Source organism: Meles meles, chromosome 4, assembly GCF_922984935.1.
Source record: "Meles meles chromosome 4, mMelMel3.1 paternal haplotype, whole genome shotgun sequence".
Lineage (NCBI taxonomy): Eukaryota > Metazoa > Chordata > Mammalia > Carnivora > Mustelidae > Meles > Meles meles.
The window spans coordinates 75,146,619-75,160,446 of record NC_060069.1 but is presented as its reverse complement, the minus strand read 5'-3'; the positions used below and the strand labels follow the sequence as shown (position 1 = coordinate 75,160,446).

Here is a 13,828-nt window from a genome sequence, read left to right as displayed (position 1 = left end):
CCCAGATGAGTGTTTTCCTGAAAACGAGTGCCATGAGTACATTTCGTACTCCTGCTGGTATGTGTGAGAGCCATCAATAGAGGAGTTGGCAATATTTGCTGGCTTACTTCCCTTTTCGAAAAAGGAACATAAGCTTTTCTGATTCGTTAGCTGAGTGAAAGGATACATCAGCATTTCGTCTTATTTAGAAACAAAAGTTAAAAAAAAAATCATCAAGCAAGTGTCTACGAGATTATACGAGAAAGAGAGAAATAGCATCTAGTCCTGTCTTTGGTGTTCTAAACAGAAGTTTCACTATGGCGAGCGGTTGGGTGGTGAGGTGGACACAGTGTTGAACACCACGCCTTTCCTCCGGGAATGCCCGACGTCAGGAGAGTGACTCTTTCTCGTCTGTGTGCAGTGCAGTGATGGACTAAACCCGATTCAGAGTTTTTTCTCGCCCACCCGCTCTGGCTTATCAGTTCCACAAACTGTTAGTAGGTTAAGAAAAAAGAAAACAGTAATTAAAAGTTGCATTGTTAAAACTGTGTCCCCTGTGTTTACAGCAGTTTTTCACTAAACCTGGGACTGTGAAGGGATTACAAAGAAGGTGATTAATGTAGTCCTATTTAAGGTTATGTGATTTCTCCCCCCCAACCCCCGCCCCGCCCCCGCACCCCTTCCCCACCCCAGATGAAAGTGGGAAGACCATGGCCATAGAGAGTGGTCACTGCAGTGTCTTCTCCCTTCAAAAGATCCAACTGCTGCTGAGGTAGAAATAGAATGTCAGCGTCCCCTAATCCTCTTCCGCGGACTCTTGTGAGGATGTCTCTTCAGTCTCCTCCTGAGCAGGCTTCTTCTGAACCACTTGTTGTGGCCATTTCCTGGTCTGCCTCTTGGCCGTTTTTCTCCAGTGGCTTCTGCTTTCTTTTGAGCTGCTTTGGAGGGACTCTTGTTTTTGCTGCCTTTGGGTCTTCCCCTGGGTCTCTTAGGAGAGGGCTCACCAGTTGGCTCTTGCTGCTGCTTCCTGGGTCGGCCGCGTCTTCTCTTCTGAGGCGCTGGGGCGGCAGGTTGTCCCTGGGCTGAAGTGGACCCCAGCCCGGCGCCTTCAGCGCATGCGCTCATCCTGCTTGCCGCCGCCGCCCCGAATGTGCTGGCACCAAGTTTTCAATCTGATACTTATCTATGTGTCATCATGGATAGCTTGTCAAACAAATTTATTTGTCCTAATGAAATATACATTGACATTAACCCAGATTAATACTTAATTGGCAAAAATTTAAGGAAATTAAAATTCTTAAGGATGATACTGGCCAATACTTGCTATCAGTGAAGTTGTGAGCAACCTGACAGTTTATTGGATGAGTAGCTAACTGCTATATCATAATCTGAAATATAATTTTTCTTTCTCTTTCCACTGTAAAGAGTCTAAATGATAGATATTTAAACTTAGAAGGTTAGTGTACATAGTATTTCAAATTATACATACCTTTTATAAAATAAACTTAAGTATTCATAATTCTTAAAGATTTATTTATGTATGATTGAGAGAGAAGGTGGGGTAGGAGCAGAGGGAGAGAAAATATTAAGCAGACTCTTCACTGACTACAGAGCTTGGGCCTGGATTTCATGACCCTGAGATCACAACCTGGGCTGAAACCAAGAGTAAGATGCTTAACTGTCTACACCATCCAGACAACCCAAGTATTTATAACTTTTGCTTTCTCCTTGGTCTTCTTTCTAAAAACTAAATGTACCAATGTATCTAATTGGAATATGAATTTTCCATATGCTATCTGTCTTAGTTTTTGTCCTAAGAGAAATCAGACAAAGATTTTTTTATTTAGGGGAGCCTGGGTGGCTCAGTGGGTTAAGCCGCTGCCTTCAGCTCAGGTCATGATCTCAGAGTCCTGGGATCGAGTCCCACATCGGGCTCTCTGCTTAGCGGAAAGCCTGCTTCCCTTCCTTTCTCTCTGCCTGCCTCTCTTGTGATTTCTCTCTGTCAAATAAATAAATAAAATCTTAAAAAAAAAAAAAAAAAAGATTTTTTTATTTAGGAAAAATTGGTTGTTTAACAATTTATATTTAACTGGACATCCTTCCTATTCTCCAAAATGGAGATACTAACTTTTTTCCTGCTTTATTACTTTGTATGTCTATCCTGTGCAGTTTAGATTGCACAAACATGTTCCTGTTTCCTACCTACACTCTCTGGTTACTGGCTTGTTTTCTAACCTGTTGCCTGAATTTATTAGTAATAATTGTGCCTTCTGTGCCTTGCATTTCAGTATCAAGGTCTTCCCTTTTGAATGCCCACTTTTTATCTTCTTTTACATTCAGGTATTTAACTGCAATCCACTTTACCATTGTTCACTTAAATCCTTTCTTGAGCTCTACCTTAACAATTTCCAAGTCTTTAAAGACTTCTATTCTGCCTCTGTGTTACTGTACTTTAAATTCTATGTTCATAGGATTCTGTAGCCTAGAGTTCTAAATTTAAAAGTACTCAGGATTCAGGGGCGCCTGCATGGCTCAGTTGGTTGAGCGACTGCCTTCGGCTCAGGTCAAGATCCCGGACTTCCAGGATGGAGTCCCGCATCTGGCTCCCAGTTCCTTGGGCAGTCTGCTTCTCCCTCTGACCTTCTCCTCTCTCATGCTCTCTCTCACTCATTCTCTCTCAAATAAATAAATAAAATCTTAAAAAAAAAAAAAGTACTCAGGATTCAATGACAAGTGATATATTTCCAGGAATTAATGTGTGTTTTGTATTTCTCTTCCTCATTATTCTTTCATTGAGAACAAAAGGGCAACTTTTTTCTTTCTTCACCTTAAAATGAAATACAAATGTATACATTAAAACTTTCTGGCCTAATTAGACGATAGAAAGATTCAGAAGTGTGCTTGCCTGAAATAGATGAAATTAGGGATAGAAGAAAGGAGAGGACGAGGCAGAAGGTTGACCTGGATTAGAAAGAGAGGAGGTGAAAAGGGAAAATGGACCCTGCATCTTGAAGACAAGGAGTGGAATAGAAGGATATAGCACCAAAAGCAGTTACAATTATAGTACCATCACCAGGACATATTCAGGTCTCTCAGGACAAGATTTGGATAATTTTTCAACATTGACAGCATGAAGGAACTTTTTACTTTCTGACTGAAGTAGAATTTCTCAGAAACTATCCTTTAAGTTAGGCAGTGGTAAGAATAGTGCCAGTGTTATAATAAGATTAATTTCTACATTTTTAATAAATAAAATGACAATAAAATCTTAACTTCTAAGAAAGAAATCTTGTATTTTCAAGAAAAAATTAGCTTTCTTTCTTTGACTGACACTTCCCTGTTTTCCCATGAGTTGAATGAAGATGTATTCCATTAAGTATTTCTATTTGAGAGCTACTGTTCTCTGTCTTTGAATTTTAAGATTATCTATAAAAATTTTTATCACTAATTTTCCTAACGAACCTAAGGAAAAAAAACTTTTCAGATGTTTCATGTTTTCAGGGAAGTAAAAGTAATACATATGTTTTAATGACTATATTATGAGCTTTGTTACAGACTTTTAAATCTATATTTTTGCAAAATAAACCTAGAGATGGTGAAAAATTAGTTTAGACTTAAAAAGTGATGCTATGGTTTAATAATATAAAACATCTTAGGAAAAAAGGGGTTTTTATTGCCTGTTTTGGCTTAATAAAATGGAATTAATAACCTTACATGTTTACAATGATGCAATCATAGTAGTCCTTTAAAAATAAAATCTGGGGGTGTCTGGGTGGTTTAGTTAGTTAAGCATCTGTCTTCAGCTTTGGTCATGATGTTAGGGTTCTGGAGTTTAACCTTTATCAGGTACTCTGCTCAGCAGGAAGTATGCTTCACCCTCTCCTTTGCTTTCCTCTCTCTCTCTTAAATAAATAAATGAAATCTTCAAAAAACTCTAAATGTTAATGAATGTGAAAATAAGTGTAAGTATTAATTTTAGCATATTACCCACTATATGACTTCAAAAGATGTATTTGTTAAAATCTTTTTTTTCTTGGATGAGTGCAAATAATACAGTTGCAGATATTAAATCAGCTTGAAACTTAATATCTTAAAGTATATATTCTAGAGTAGATAAGTCAGAAAATTGTGTTTATAATCTTATATAAGACTTAACAAAAATATTACATGCAAAATTTTATTTTTACCTTAAAATAGAAAATGTATTCCTTAAAAACATTATAATTATTCCATAAATAATTCTTAGTATTTTTGTAACTGTGACTTTAATTGGAGATACACTTTTAATTGGACTATTAAAATAAATACTTAGATCACTCTGGAGAGATGAACATTCACTGAAATTATGAGATATTTTATGTATAAATCATGTGTAGCTTATCATCTGCAATCTAGTCTCTAATTAAATAACAATTATGAAACATTCTTATTGCTAATTTTAACTTTTTTATTGATGAACAATTGACTTACAATATCCTATTAGTTTCAGATGTACACCATAGTGATTCAATATTTTTATATGTTATAAAATGATCCCCATGATAAGTCAAGTTACCATCTGTTACCATAAAAAGTTATAATACATGCCCTATGGTCTACATTATATCCCTATTACTTATTTTATAACTGGAATCTCATACTTCTTAATCCCCTTCACCTATTTTCCTGTACTTCTGCTCCTTTACCCTCTGGTTACCAACAGTTTGTTTCCTGTTTGTCTGAGTCAGTTTTTGGTTTGTTTCATTTGTTTTTTAGATTCCATACAGAAATGAAATCAGAGTATTTATCATTCTCTGATTTATTTTATTTAGCAAAATACCTTCTAGATCCAACCAGTAGTCATAAATGGCAAGGTTTCATTGTTTATAGTTGAGTAATATTCTATTGTGGGTACACATATACCATGTTTTCATATTTTGTAAACAATGCAGCATATGTGTATATCACTCTTTGAATTGGTATTTTCATTTTCTTCAGATAAATATCCAGACTTGGAAATGTTAGATTATAGGTAGCTTTATTTTTAAATCTTTGAGGAACCTCCATAATGTTTTCCATAGTGGCTGCATCAATTTACATTCCCATCAACAGTGTGTGAGGATTTCCATTACTCCACATCCTTACCAACATTTGTCATTTTTTGTCTTTTTTGAATAGCTGATATGACAAGTATGAGGTAATATCTTGCTGTGGACTTGATTTCAAATTCCTGATGATTAGTGTTGTTGAACATCTTTTTATGTGCCTGTTGGCCGTCTGTATGTCTTCTTTGGCAGAGTCTCTATTCAAGTCCAATGCCTATTTATTAATAGGGTTGTTTGTTTTTTTTGAAATTAGGCTGTGTAAATTCTTTATAATTTTGATTTTAACCCCTTATTGAATGTATGACTGCAAATATTTTTTCCCATTTATTAGGTTGCCTTTTAATTTTAGCGGTGGTTTACCTCACTGAGAAAAGAAAATTTTTTTAGTTTGATGTAATCCTATTTGTTTATTTTAGCTTTTTTGCCATGGCCGGAGGAGACTAACCCAAAAAATACTGCAAGACCAGTGTCAAAGATTTTCTTGCCTGTGTTTTCTTCTAGGAATTTTATGGTTTCAGGTCTTACATTCAAGTCTTTAATTCAATTTGAGTTTAGTTGTGTATGTGGTATAAACCATGGTTTAGTTTCATTCTTTTAACATGAAGCTGTCTACTTTTAAGTGGTTTTAACACCATTTATTAAAGATACTGTATTTCCCACATTTTTTACTCATTTATTATTATTATTATTATTTCAGTTTTTAGTTAAATTCCACTTTGTTAACATAGTATAATATTAGTTTCAGGTGTACAATATAGTGATCAGCATTTCCTTATAATACTCAGTGCTCATCACAGCAAGTTCACCCCTTAATCTCCATCACCTATTTCACCCCTCCCCTAAATTCCCCTCTGGTACCATTAGTTTGTTCTTTATGGTTAAGAATTTCTTATGGTTTCCCTCCCTCTTTTTTTTTTTTTTTCACCTTTGCTCATTTGTTTTATTTCTTAAATTCCACATATGAGTGAAATCATATGGTATTTGTCTTTCTCTGAGTACAGGTTTTTCAGCTTTTAGTTTAGTTTTATTCCTATGCATCTTATTGCTCTTGGTGCAACTGTAGATAGGATTAAGTCTTTTCTCTTTCTACTGGTTCATTATTGGTGTATAGAAATGTAGAAGTTTCTATATGTTGATATTGTATCTTGCAAATTTACTGAATTCATGTATCAGTTCTAGTTGTTTTTGGAGGAGCCTTTTAGGGTTTCTTTATAGAGTATCATGCCATCTACAAAGAGTGAAAGTTTGACTTCTTTCTTGCTGATTCAGATGCCTTTTATTTCTTCGTATTGTATGATTGCTTTGTCTAGGACTTCTAGTACAGTGGTGATGATGGACATCCCTAGCTTGCTCCTGACCATAGAGGAAAATCTCACTTTGTATATTCTTGCCTCCTTTGTCATAGATTACCAGACCAAGTATGCATGGGTTAATTTCTGAGCTCTTTATCTTATTTCATTAGTCTGTGTCTGTTTTTGTACCTATAACATACTTTTTTGCTTACAATGATTTTGTGGTATAGTATAATTTGAAATCTGGGGCATGATACCTCCAGCTTTTTTTTTTTTTTTTTTTTTTTTTGGTCCAGCCTTCATTGACTTCTGAGGGTCTTTTGTGCTTCTATACAAATTTTAGAACATTTTGTTCTAGTTCCGGGAAATGTACCACTCATTGGTATTTAATGAGAATTGTATTGAATCTGTAGAAATGGACATCTTAACAATATTAATCGTTCCAAGTTATGAGCACAATATACCTTTCCATTCATTTGCATCATCTTTAATTCCTTTCACTAATGATTGATATATATGTAGTTTCCAGTGTACAGGTCTTTCACCTCCCTGGTTAAACTTATTCCAAGTATTTTATTCTTTATGATACAGTTATAAATGGGATTTTTTCTTAATTTCTTTATGATAGCTCATTATTACAGAAATGCAATTTCTGTATGATAATTTTGTATCCTGTAACATTACTGAATTCATTTATTCAGTTCTAACAAGTTTTTTTGATGGACTCTTTAGGGTCTTCTATATATATGATCATGTCAACTGCAAACAGTGACAGTTTTATTTCCTTTCCACCTGGGTATTTTCTTTCTTTTTCTCACCTAATTGCTATGGCTAGGACTTCCGATATTATGTGGAATAAAAGTGGCAAGAGTGGGCATTCTTTTCTTACTTCTTAGGGAAAATTTTTCAACTTTTCATCACTTTAACGTTAGCTGTGGGTGTGTCATATATGGACTTTATTATGTTGAGATACATTCCTCTTATACACTTTGTTGAGAGTTTTTATCATATATGGATATTAAATTTTATCAAATTCTTCTTCCACATCTTTTGAGATCCTATTTTCATCTTTTATTTTGTTAATGTGGTTATCTTCTTGTTTGATTTCCAGATATGAACCATCCTTGCATCCCTGGATTAAAGTCCAGTTGATTGTGGTATATGATCCTTTTAGAGTATTGTTGAATATGGTTTGCTAATATTTTGTTGATAATTTTTACAGCTATGTTTATCAGCATATTGGCTTTTAATTTTTCTTTTTTAATTTTAATTTTTTAATTAAAATTAAAATTTAATTTAATTAAAATTTTAATTTTTAATTAATTTTAATTTTAATTTTTCTTTGGTTTTGGTATCAAGGTAATGATGACCTTCTAAAATGAGTTTGGAAGCATTTCTTACTCTTAAATTTTTTGAAATAATTTGAGAATGATAGGTATTAATTCTTCTTTATATGTCTGGTAGTATACACCTGTGAAGCCATCTGGTCCTGGAATTCTATGGTTTGGGAGTTTTTTTGTTTTTCTTTTACTGTTTCAATGTCATTACTTGTGATCAGTCTATTTGAATTTTCTATTTATTTATGAATCAGTCTTGGAAGGTTTGTGTTTCTAGGAATTTATCCTTTTTTTCCATGCTCTCCAATGATTTCTTACGATCTTTTGTATTTCTGTGGTGTAGTTGTAACCTCTTCTTTCATTACTTCTTTTACGTATTTGTACCTTCTCTCTTTTTTTCTTGATAAGTTGGCTAGAAGTTTATTTTTTATTTTTTTAAAACCTTTCATCTTTATTTTTTAAAATTTTATTTATTTATTTGAGAGAGAGAAAGAAAGAGAGAGACCATGAGAAGGGGGAGAGTCAGAGGGAGAAGCAGACTCCCTGCTAAGCAGGGAGCCAGATGTGGGACCTGGTCTTGGGACTCCAAGATCATGACCTGAGGTGAAGGCAGTTGCTTAACCATCTGAGTTAACCAGGTGCCAGCTTGAGATTTATTGATTTTATTTATCTTTTCAAAGAGTCAGGTTTTAGTTTTATTAATCTTTCTTTTGTTTTGTTTTCTGTTTTTTTTTTCTTTCAGTCTTTATTTTCTTTACTTCCATTCCTTATTTCTAGTTACTTTAGTTGTAGAGTTTATTTTTTTATTTAAGATTTTTGTTTCTTTAGGGTAGGCCTGTATCACTATAAACTTCTAGAACTGCTTTTGTTGCATTCTAAAGATTTTGAAACAGTGCATTTCAATTTTTATTTGTCTCAAGCTATTTTTTATTTCTTCTTTGATTTCTTTATTGATCCATTGATTGTTTAGTAGCATGTTCTTTGATCTTCATGTTTTGTGTTTCTTCTAGTTTTCTGCTTATAATCAGTGTTTAATTTCATACCACTGTGATCAGAAAAGATGCTAGATATGATTACAGTCTTCTTGGATTTGAGACTGTTTTGTGGTTTAACATATAATCAATCCTGGAGAATGTTCCATATACACTTGAAAAGAATGTGTATTTTTCAATTTGGGGATCAAATGTTCTGTATGTAGCTATTATGTCCATCTGGTCTAATGTGCCAATTAAAGCCACAGTTTTCTTATTGATTTTCTGTCTGGGTGATCTATCCGTTGATGTAAGTGGAGTATTAAAGCACCCTTCTATTAGTGTAATACTGTCAATTTCTTTATATCTGTTAATATTTGCTTTATATATTTAGGTGTTCCATTGTTGAATGCAAAAATATTTATGAGTGTTATATATTCTTGGACTAACTCCTTTATTATTACATAGTGCCCTTCTTTGGCCCTTTTTACAGTCTTTGTTTTAAAGTCTGTTTTCTCTGACGTGAACATTTTTATGCAAGCTCTTTTCATTTCATCTGCATGAAATATCTTCTTTCACCCCTTTTCAGTCTGTGTTTTTTTGATCTTTTTTTTTTTTTGTGTGTGTGTGTGTATTTCTTTAGATCTTAAGTGAGTCCTTATGGCTAGCATATAGATGGGTCTTTTGTTATTTATTTATTTATTTATCATCCATTCAGTCCTCCATCTATCCATTAAATCTTTTGTTTGGAGCAATTTGTCTATTTACACTTTAAGTATTTATTGATAGTTATGTACTTTAAACATTTGTTAATTTTTTTCTGATTTTTTTAGTAGTTTTTTCTTCCTTTCTTCTTTTGGTTTCTACGTTTGCTGAAGATTTCCTTTAGTGTTATGTGTATATTCCTTCCTCTTTTTTTTTTTATATCTGTTATAGATTTTTGGTTTGTGGTTACCATGAGGTAAATATATATTGATCTATATATACATATATATGCACATATTCCAGTTTTATTAAAGATTTTATTTTTTTATGAGAGAGAGAGCAAGCATGCATGGTAGGAGGGACAGAGGGAGAGGGACAAACAGACTTCTCCCTGCTGAGCACAGAGCCTGATGCTGGGCTTGATCTCAGGACCCTAAGATCATGACCTGAGCCAAAGTCAGAAGCTTAACTGACTAAGTCACCCAGGTGCCCCTATATAACTATTTTAAGTTGATAGTCACTTAAGTTTGAATGCATTCTAAAACTTTGTATTTATATTCCCAGCATTTTGTTTTTGACATCATATTTTAATTGTTTCATTTTGTTATCCTTTAACACTTAGTATAATAGTTGATTCTACTCTTATCTTTTAAGCTCATATAGCTGTTTAAGTGGCTGATCCACTGCCTTTACTGCATATTTGCCTTTACCATTGAGATTTTTTTTTTCTTCATGTATTTTATTATTTCTAGTTATGGCCTTTTCTTTTCTGTTTAAAGAAAACCCTTTAAGATTTCTTGCAAGGCCAGTTTAGTAATAATGACCTCCTTTGTTTTGCTTATTTGGGGAACTTATTATCCCTCCTTTAATTCTGAGTGATAATCTTGTTGCATATAGTATTCTAGGATTAAGTTTTTATTTTCAGCACTTTAAATATATTCTGTACTCTCTTTTGGCCTGCAAAGTTTCTGCTGAAAAATCAGTTCACAGTCTTTGGGGCTTCCCTTATTTGTGACTGTTTATTTTTCTCCTGATGGCTTTAAGATTTTCTCTTTATCTTTTAACTTTTGCTATTTTCATTATACTATGCCTTGATATGAATCTTTGATTTCATCTTGGTGATAACTCTGTGCTTCCTGGACCTGGATGTCTGTTTCCTTCCTCAGGTTAGGGAAGCTTCCAGCCATTATTTTTTTAAATAAAGTTTTCTTTATCTCTTCTCCTTCTGGGTCCTCTATAATGTATTTAGTATGCTTTACATTGTCCCAGTGGTCTTTTAACCTATCCTTACCTTTTTATTTTTTTTTTTAATTCCTTTTTTTTTTGCCTCTTCTGACTTGGGCAGTTTCCATTATTATGTCTACAAGATTGCTGAGCTATTCTGAGCTATTCTTCTGTATCATCTGTTCAGCTCTTGATTTTCATAGGTATACTTGTCATTTCAGCTACAATTCAGCTGTGATGGGTTCCTTCCTATTCTTCTTTTTTGAAGTTCTTACTATGTTCTTCCATTCTAACCCAAGATCTGTGAGCATCTTTATGACCATTACTCTATACTTTTTATTAGGGAAATAGCTTATCTCCATTTTTTAGGGTTTTTCTGGGGTTTTACCTTACTCCCTTTTTTTTTTTTTAAGGGACATATTCTTCTGTCTCCTCATTTTGTTTGACATTCCATTTATTCCTATGAATTAAACAGAATAGCCACCTCTCGCAGTCTTAAAAGAATAGCCTTGTGTAGAAGTATCTCCTATGTGAATTGTGTGTCCCTGGCAGCTTTGGCAGGTCAGCCATTGAAATGAGTATGCCTCAGAAGGTCCAGGGGTATGGCTTGACGAGGCTGTCTTGACAGGCCAGCTGGAATCAGGTAACCCTGGGGCACACCATGCTGGGTCACTTTGTTAGGATGTTCTGTCAGATGTAGGCCAGAAGGGTTTCAGGGAATGCTGTGTGAGGGCCATTTTATCAGCACAGCTGGAGCAGGGGTATGAATATGCAGAGAAGCCTAGGGTGTGCTACACTGGGGTCACCTTGGAGAAGAAACCAGAGCTGGCATGGGCCAAAGGTATACAGTGCACTGGAGTGACTCTAGCAGGCTGGCTAGAGTGTTTGAACCTTGCTTCTACTCATGTATGATGGTGACAGAGCAGGGAAAGCATAAAAAGTTGTGCTCACTGGCACCTCCAACCCTGGAGAGCGTTCCATTAGCTTTCTGCCTATATGGTGGATTCTCAGTTAGTAAATTGACTACCTTCCCTTCTAGTCTAGTTGCCCTTTAAGCTGTTATTTTTTGCTGTGCTTCAGGGTGGTATGTCTCTCTATTGTAGGTCACTATGTCAAGAGTAGGGTTCCTTATTAATCATAATTTTTATACTACAAAAATATATTATGTCCAATTAGATTTTATAACTTTAGTTCCTAACTTTTTTATCACCGAGTTTATATTTAAATAAACCCAAGCCTCATAATGGGCTTTTTCACGTGCTCTCTCTATTCCTGAGAACTTTGTATTCATTCTCCACTTAGCTGTTTGCATACACAATACTAACCGTTTGTTTCTTTTTTTTTTTTTAAGATTTTATTTATTTATTAAAGTTCACACGTAGGCAGAGAGGCAGGCAGAGAGAGAGAGAGAGGAGAAAGCAGGCTCCCTGCAGTGCAAAGAGCCCAATGTGGGACTTGATCCCAGGACCCTGGGATCATGACCTGAGCCGAAGGCAGAGGCTTTAACCCACTGAGCCACATAGGTGCTCCACCATTTATTTCTAAAAGGAGTAATAGGTATCTTTATGAATTCTTGAAATTCATTTGAAACTGTCTGGCTATTTTGATTCATGTTTTAGTAATATATTTCCTACCTGTATTATAAAGATTGTTGAAATGTAACCAAGAGCAAAATGCAAAATTTATGAATTTTTACAGATTCAACAGACACAAATAATATATCCAGATGAAGAAATGTTAGCAACCCAGAAGTCCCTCCTGCATCTTTCAGTCAATACCTGTACCTTTCTATCTGAAGATAAACACAGTACAGAATTGTAACACTGCACATTTGTTTTTCTTATTTTTAAACATTTAAAAATTAGAGTCCTATAACATATTCTGTTTTGTATCCGCCTGTTTTTTTCTCAATATTATGTTGAAATTTTTCCATATGGTTATATGTAGCACATTTATTTATTCTCATTGGTTCACAATGTTTCATTGCACAAATATAACATAATTTATTTAACCATTCAACTATGTCTGACAGCATTGTTACCAGTTTGGGGCTTTTATGGATTGTGCAGTCAGAAATATTTCTACACATATCTTTCAGTGAACATATGTAAACATTTCTATTTAACAATAGAATTATTTGGTGAAAGAAGTATGTTCATATTCAGCTTTAGTTGATACTATTAAGCAGTTTCTAAACTAGTTGAATGTTTACTCCTACCTTCAGTGTATGCCAATTCAAAGTTATTTTATCTAGCTAGCTAGCTAGCTATCATGTATCTATCATCCATTATCTATTTATCTTAGCAATTCTAGTAGGGGTAGAGTGATAATTTATTTCTCACTCTCTCTCTCTTTTCTTTTTTTACTTGTATCCTTTCTATGACTAATGAAATTTAGAAATCTTTCATATCTGTATGGTATATCTTGTTTGTTTTTGTTAGATGTCTCATCAGTACTGTTTTTCCCATTTTTTAAAAGATTTTATTTATTTATTGAATAGAGAGAGAGATCACAAGTAGACAGAGAGGCAGGCAGAGAGAGAGGGGGAAGCAGGCTCCCCGCTGAGCAGAGAGCCTGATGTGGGGCTCAATCCCAGAACCCTAAGATCATGACCTGAGCCAAAGACAGAGGCTTAATGTACTGAGCCACCCAGACACCCCATATTTTCCCCATTTTTTAGAGGTTTTTTTTTTTTTTTTCGCTATGATTTGTAGAAGTTATCTATATTTTCAGGATATAGGTTTTGCATTGGATAAATGTATTGCAAATATCTTCTCCCACTCTGTAGCTTATGTTTTAGCCCTATTAGTAATGGAGCTTCATGAGAAAGGGTTTAATCTTAAAATTCAAGCTACCACTTAATCGCTTAATCATGTCAGAAAATTTGGCCACCCAGTTGTCATGAAAGTATCATCTTACATTTCCCAGAATCTTTAATTTTACCTTTCACATTTACATCTACAAATCATGGAATTAATGGGATATAATGTTAGTTATGAGCCAACATTTTCACCTCCACCCATAGAAGAAATATAGTTCACCTAGCACCATTTACTGTAATGGCCAGTATTCCTATATACCTCTGGAATGTTTTGTTATAAATATTTGTATATGTATGGTTTCTTGACTTTTTATTTCTTATTATTGTTATGCATTGGTCAACTGTCTTAATTACTTCAGACTTCTAATTTTTATATGCATTAGAATAAGTCTTCCAACTTTGTTGTTCTTTAAAA

General features: G+C 34.2%; 1 pseudogene; it reads right to left on the bottom strand.

Annotated features, from left to right (window-relative positions):
* Positions 1-775: 775 nt before the first annotated feature.
* On the bottom strand, positions 776-1,104 carry LOC123939586 (annotated as a pseudogene).
* Between the last annotated feature and the right edge of the window lie 12,724 nt (positions 1,105-13,828).